Source organism: Pteropus alecto, unplaced genomic scaffold (genome assembly GCF_000325575.1).
Source record: "Pteropus alecto unplaced genomic scaffold, ASM32557v1 scaffold146, whole genome shotgun sequence".
NCBI classification, from domain to species: domain Eukaryota; kingdom Metazoa; phylum Chordata; class Mammalia; order Chiroptera; family Pteropodidae; genus Pteropus; species Pteropus alecto.
This window is the reverse complement of record NW_006442107.1, coordinates 3,346,546-3,354,052: the sequence shown is the minus strand read 5'-3', so window position 1 is coordinate 3,354,052 and position 7,507 is coordinate 3,346,546. Positions and strand designations below refer to the sequence as shown.

At 40.5% G+C, this 7,507-nt stretch overlaps 1 pseudogene; it reads left to right on the top strand.

The window, feature by feature from the left end:
• The first annotated feature begins 1,001 nt into the window (after window positions 1-1,001).
• On the top strand, window positions 1,002-1,119 carry LOC112469329 (annotated as a pseudogene).
• The last annotated feature ends 6,388 nt before the right edge of the window (window positions 1,120-7,507 follow it).

The window sequence follows — 7,507 nt, the reverse complement described above, 5'->3', positions numbered from 1 at the left end:
AGGTAGTAAGAGGCCACACAAAACTGGGATCAGTACCTGGAAGTCACACTTAGTCTATAATAGAAATATGCATCAGTGAATCTCTACCTTACTCAACCAGCTTAGTCCTTTGAATAAATGTTGGCTATTTCCAGAACAGAAAGCCTACTTTCCAGGCATAAAATAATCACCACCACATAAAGGAAACAAAAGAATACACCAGCAGATGTGAAGCCAGTTTCAGAAGAGGTATTGATAAACTCCAGTATCCTCACCCTTCTGCTAAAGAGGTCATCCTGAAGGAAACAGCATTCATTCAGATGGATGGGATCTAGCATGTTCATTATAAAATTAATCACATTTTATGGGCACTATCATTCTGGTACACACAGCTTGTTATATACTTATATATACACATATGCGCAGTAAAACAATTAAAAAGAGCAAGCAGCTTGACAGCAAAGAAACACTAGTTTCTGGCGAGGGAGACATTCCTTATTTCACAAATTAACATTAGCCCTCATTAGTGAGTGTAGGCAAATTGAGAATGTGATTAAATCTGATAATGAGACAAGATAAAGCAATCTATCTCTTTTTAATGTACTAATACCTCCTTGGTGCCAATTTATACAACAAATAAACCACTCGATTGTAAGAACGCAAGGTCAAAAGATTGCCCTGCAGAGATGGGCTCTTCCTCTCTGCTTCTTGTACAGGCCGTGACATATCTCCCGGCAGGTAGGAGGTACCTATACATTTGTTGGCTGAGTGATGAATATAAAATAGCATATGAATTTCTAGATGAAAACTGAGTAGTATGATCACCCCTGTGAGAGAGAAGACAACTGAAACAGACAATCTAATTTTTCTTCCTTGATTCATTGTTCTCTCTCTTGAAAGCCACCTGCTTTGTTTGATCTCATGTGAAGGATGGAGATCTATATTTGTACCCATCTAATCACACAAATATGCATGAGTCCGGATGAGATTGTTAAAAAAACAAAAAAACAAAAAAACCTTGAGTCTACAGCCATGCTACCCTGAACAAGCCCGATCCCATCTGATCCAGAAGCTAAGCAAGGTCGGGCCTGGTTAGTACTTGGATGGGAGACCACCTAGGAAGACCAGGTGCTGTAGGCGTAAAAAATAAAATTAAGTTAAAATTAAAATAAGAGATTGTAAGCTGACAAGGTCCTTGCAATCTGTGAGGTCAACCAAGGGTTACCTCACCTAAAAAAAATAATAAATTTTAAAAAGTTTTTAAAATCTCGAGTTAATCGGGAAGGGTAGGGGGAAGGAGTTATGCTTTAATGTAAATAACCTTAGGAAGGTAAATGCAAAAAACATACGTGTAAGCAAATTTATATGTAAACTTAGGATATTCAAACACAAGATGGTTATATCAGCTTTCACATCCACAAATGTTACTTTGCTGTTATTCCGTATTTAAGCCTTGTGCTAAGCCTTTAGGCATAGCAATAAAAAAGAAAACAACATCTAATTATCTCCTGACAGGGGCACCACATTCCATAAATTTAGGCAAGGGCCAGAAGGAACAGATGGGCCTTCCACTGGGTACCGTGAGCCAAAGCTCTGCCAACATGACAGGAGAAGATAATGTTACAGTAAAAGTGGCTCTTTGGTGGGGGGAAAAAAAAAAGGCCTTTCCTCGAAGTGCCAAGGCCTGGAACAGGAGGAGAGCACAGGTGAGCTTGAAATCAATTCAGTGGCATTTACTGAGTTTCTACAAGACACAAAACCATTCCGTGGGAACTGTGAGGGATGTGAGCCTAAGATTCAATCTACGCCTTTTTTTTTTTTTTTTTTTTTGCAATTTTGCAAACCTGCTCAACCATCAATTGCATGCACATAAGAAAAAGTAAAACGGAGAGTCAGCAAATCTCAAAGGTTTTTAAATTTTGGTTTTGTAGGCTCAGCCCAGTTCCAGGATCATCACCTTTTGGGGGCAGGTATGTAATGGATGAAGCACAGTAATGAAATGAATGCCTGCGAACTCACCACACCATCCAGGAGACTGCCAACAGCACGGCTTCAGTCCCCACTCCCCGCCCAGGAACTACCATGCTGGTTTCCTTTCCCCTCATTCCCTGGTGTTTCCTCGTAGTTTTATCATGCATATCTCTTTCTACAATACAGTTTTGCTGGATTTTAAAAATTCATAAAAATGGTTATCATTCCATACATACTCTTTTCCAAAGCGCCTTAGATGATACTGCCATCATAAAAAGTCAGGTAACACATCCTGAGCATACGTCACATCTTCGGTGGGATTGTGCTGGGGTCTGGATGGGCAGTTAACAAAAATAAGTTGAACCCGAGTCTAAAGTGAATGGCCAGGGCACACAAAGTCGATAGTTGAATACAGTTCAAGTGTTTTACCTTTTCATCCTTCCCCAAAGATATAAAGTATCCAGGTCATAGTACAAATGGAACTGGCACTCTACTGCCTGGTATCTATGCCTTGCAAAGGCTGGTCTCTAAGCCCAGGGACCTGAACTTCTTAGTGTTGAAGAGGTTATAAGCCACGGCTTTGAATTCGACGTAGAAGGTATCTTGATTTTCTTCATTACAGATTTCATATCACAATGCATTTGAATTTTATAATGGCTCTCTGGGAAAAATCAGTAACTTTTCACGGGCCTCTTCATTCCTCCTCAAACTTCAGCAAAGGAGAGGAAAACCTGCAGGGCTTGTGTCACTATTAAAATTGCTCAAAGAAGGGCAATAATGTATAAATCAGTGAATAAATGTTAAGAAGACAATCATGAGCCATTAGTGTGGTACTCAGATATGGAATCTTGATCATTGCCACAGCAAATTAGCAGGATATTACCAGTGCTCACCTATGCCAGGATCCAGACAACCCGAGCTCCTCATGTCCAGCCTAAGATGCCCCTGCTTGGAGGATGGCCAAGCTGACAACCTGAGTGAGGAGGGTGAGCTCATTTCCCATCTAACACCTGCCCAGCCAATAGGCATTGAGCAGGTCACATTCATAAAGGTGAAGACCTCTGACTAAATGGGCAGATAGGAGAGGGCTTCCAGGTGTACCATACTTGATTCTCTGCTCACAGTTTAGAAAGGGGGCGGAAAATGCCCATTAGACATCAAGCATGGCAGGAAAGAGAACACTCTCATTGCGGGTTTGTAGGGGGAGATGGCACCAGGCAAAGTACCTGGAAAGTAGACCGTGCCCTGGAGTGAAAGGATGGTTAAATTTATAATCAGAAATAATTTTATATTGCTTGAGTTTCACGTACATCTCTTTGGTTCCATTTAGTCCTTTTTGAAGATGTGAACCTCTCTGGGGGCCTACATGGCCTAAAGAAAGACAAAAACAAGGGTTCTGCCTACAACTGAGACAGTTTTAAGTTGCACCAGGATTCCCACGGGGCTAAGCGTGGTGGTGGCAAAAGAACGCAAAGCCGCGAATTCCCAAAGGAAAGAATTGCATGGTCAGCCCATCAGCCCTGCTTTCTGCACTTGGAGACTATCCTTTCCCCCTCTCCTCTGGGGGGATTCTCTCTGCTGTTGGCAGGCAGGGCAGTGCTAGATAGAAAGGACCCTCCATGCAGAGGCTCTTTTATGCATAAATGATGTTCTATACCGACCATTGATGGGACAGAACCTCATGGAAGGCAGTAGAGAGGTCAGCCAGACCCTCAGCCAGACACCTGCGGGTGGGGTCCTACTCCATTACCTACCAGGTATGTGGCTTCGGGCAAGTCATGTAAGCCTTGGGTCCCTTGTTTGTAAATGGGAATGATAGCTGTACCTATATGGTAATGTTATTGTTAAATGATTTCATACATAGCGCTTAGAAATTACCTGGCTCAAAAGCACTCCATAAGCGTTAGCTATCGTAACTAGTCTCTTTCCAATTGCAGAGCTCACAAAGGTGCAAGCTCCGAACTAACAAAGGGGAAAACACATGCCAAGGTGCCTTATCTTAGATACATTTGTATATTTTTCCTGAATATTCTTGTTCCCATGACTGCCTATCTATAAAAACAGAATTATTAAGTGAGTAAAAACTTACCTATAAATGTCTTAGTATAGGAAATACAAAAAAAACTACAAATAAACACACCAAGCATATGAAAAGATGTTCAACCCTCCAATGAAAGTCAACTTTAAATCAAAAATGAAACGTTTAGTGTAAGTTTAAAGGGAGAACAATGACCAGTGTCGGGCAGAAGGGAAGAAAACAAACTTTCTTTTCTAGAGGCTACTGGTCACACAGATGAAGCCTCTAAGTGTGTAATGCCAGAAATTCCACCCTCAGGAACTTCTAAGGAAATAAAAGAGGTTCAGGAATATGTTTGCAATACTTTCCACAATAACAAAAAATTGGAACCAATATTCATTGAGATGGGAATGGTTAAAACCATTATGGGATCCACATGATGCCATATTATGCAGCCATTAAAATGGTAAAATTACCTTTATAATCTATGGGGGGAAACCTATAGATTAGGATATAGAGTAATATGTACAGCATGATCTCATTTATTTTTTAAGTACACGTTGTATCTTATATAAGTCTAAAGCAGTACTGCCCAATAGAAATAAGGCATACTATATATGGAATTTTAAATTTTCTAGTAGCCACATTAAAAAAGAAGTAAATCAAATAAAACATTTTGGCCCAATATAGCCAAAATATCATTAATTCACATTTAATCAATATAAAAAGTATAAATGAAATATTTTACATTCTTTTTTGTACTAAGTCTTGGAAATTTGGTATTTTACACTTACAGCTCATCGACATTGGAGCCAGCCTCATTTCGAGTGCTCAACAGACACCTGTGACCACCTTACTGGACAGCGCAGGCCTAACAGACTACACATAAGTGACTAACAGTAGCTGTTTCTGGGAAGGGGATTACAGAGCCTTTGCCTCTCCTGCATTGTATGAATTGTTTCAATAATCATTTGTATTAGGGAAAAAAAGGAACATTGTGAAAAATGCTTTTTAATTTTCCTCTAAAGCTATAATAGGAGAACAGAAAGCACAACTTAAATTTTAAACTTTCAAACTGTTCTTGCTCCTTCCCCAGGGGGCTGTGCAGGAGTGGGAACCTTTTCCCCCATGTCTTGGTCGGCTACTGCCTGGTTAGCTATTTGTAGCAATTCTTCCCTTTTTCTCTCACAAAGTCCCGTTATGACCAATACCCCTGCAGGATGGCACGAGAGGGTTAGGAGAAAAGCACCACCAGCACCAAGAACAAAGGCGAAACAACCTCATGAGCAGTTGCCAAGCACATACAGTGTGCCAGACACTGTGCTAGGCAGGCACCTGATATATATCAAATCACATAACCCTCCAATAACCTTATGATGTAGATACCAGCTCAACTGTTCACATAAAGAAGTCGCAGCTTAGAAAGGATCTGCTTTGAGGTGTCAGAGCCGAGAGCCTTTAACCACAATATCCATGATGGTCCACACCAAGGTCATGACCATGGAAGCCAGGACTGCCTATACCAAGGTCATGAACTGATCCTAAAAAAATGATGCTGTTTAGTTGCATTTCTTCATTACAGAAAAACAAATCCCAGGCACCTTTTGTTTACAAGAAAGCCAGATCTTGACAGTTCTCCTTTAAGTTCATTCTTTTACCTTCAAATATAAATGAAGTATTTCCACTTAGACAAATTACTGTCACCCCAAACTCAGTATGTCAAAATCAAGTGTGATCCTTGTCCTGTCCTGACTTCTGTGCAGGCTCAAGCTGGAAATTTCAAGTCATATTTGACTCTTCCCCTTCCCTCGCCCACATAAACATGTCGAGTTCTAGGCTCAATAAAACCAAAGTGACTATTAAAAAAAGCACACCTAGCACCCAGATCTTAATTCCTAAATATCATTCTTCAATATATAGACATCACCTTAACCAAGGGATCAAAATGATACTACCAGTAATGAGACATATCATGATGCATTAAGGCACACCATTTCTGACATGTTCTTGCCAAAAATTCATCATCTCCATTTAAGCATCAGAAAACATCAGGCAAATTGAGGGTCATAACTAAGACTCTTAAAAGGCCAAGGTCATCAAAGAAGAAAACTGAGAAACTGTCACCAATTGGAGACTAGGGAACTATGATGCTAAAAGCCATGTGGAATCCTAGATGAGATCCTGGTCCAGAAAAAGGTCATGAGTAGAAAAACTGGTGAGATCCCAACGAGGCTTGTAGACAATAGTATTGCACAGATGTTAATTTCCTGGCTTCAATAATTGCACTGTTTATATAACGTGTTAACACCAAGAGAATCTGGAAAAATACACACAGGAACTCTATTTTTGCAATTTTTCTGTAAGTCTGAAATTATTTCATAATAAAGTTGTAAAATATTACTACGGTTACTACCCCATCTGTCTAGCTCCTCCCTGTTGCCATGCTTAAACTCACACTCCTGTCTCCTTACAGTGTCTTCTTCCCAGTATCCATGTGTATTCAAATTCAGTTCATTCTTCAAGTCCCAGGCTCATCCCACTGCTGCTAAAGGAAGTCTTTCCCCACTACTGCAGTCCACCTGACCATCACTTCCATCAAACACCTGTAACTATGAGTACCTGCCCTCCTCTCATGACACATGGGTGATGCTGTATTGTTAACTTTGGGTACTTAGGTTTTGTCACCCAATGACAATGTAAAATGTGTTTGTGTAGAAAACTACGTCAGAACACACATGTTCTGCTCACTTTAAAATGGGTTGCTTTTCAATGTGGTTTCTGGGAAGCTACTGATTTACAAAACAAGTCAATTACCATTTCAAATCCATACAGGTTTACCTTGACAATTCTACATGTATAGTGACAAATATATTATCAATTAGGGAAGGCGGTATTTGAATTTCTATACTGTAAGCAATATAGTTTCCAGCTGAACCTTCCCACAGAAAATGATAGCATTTCCTTTTTAAATCTTGCCAGAATTTAGAATGTCTAGTTAGCTTCCATTCAGAGGTGCCTTGGCCCTGACAGAAAGAGAATGCCATCTCTGTTGAACAAAATGAGTGCCATAATATGCTTAGACTCTAACCAGACCTGGAGCTGTCAAAAAGCCTTCTAGTGCATGACTATCCTGCAGCTAATAAAATGAAATGTTAGGAACACATTCACCAAAAGAAAATGGGAAGAAACTAGCAAGGAAATGGCTGCAAGGAAGTTCCGGCAGGACTTTGGGTGGGGGGGGAGGGGATTCAGGGGTACCTAGGGTACAATCTCCCAAATAAGTACCTGTTACGGCAGAGCATTAAAAATTCTGGAGGCTCCCAAAAATGTCTGATATGGCCCCTGCTCTCCAGATCTCAGCCTAACTGGGGAGATGTGACATGATGCAAACTTGCTTCATGCTCACAGGTAACGAGCAGGAAAAAATATACTGTGGGAACTGGATAACAATTTGCACACAAACTTTTAAATTCTGATGGTTATCAGCAGGCCCAACAAGGGCCCACTGGGTTTAAAGGCCCACCTGAGATAGGTGAGCAA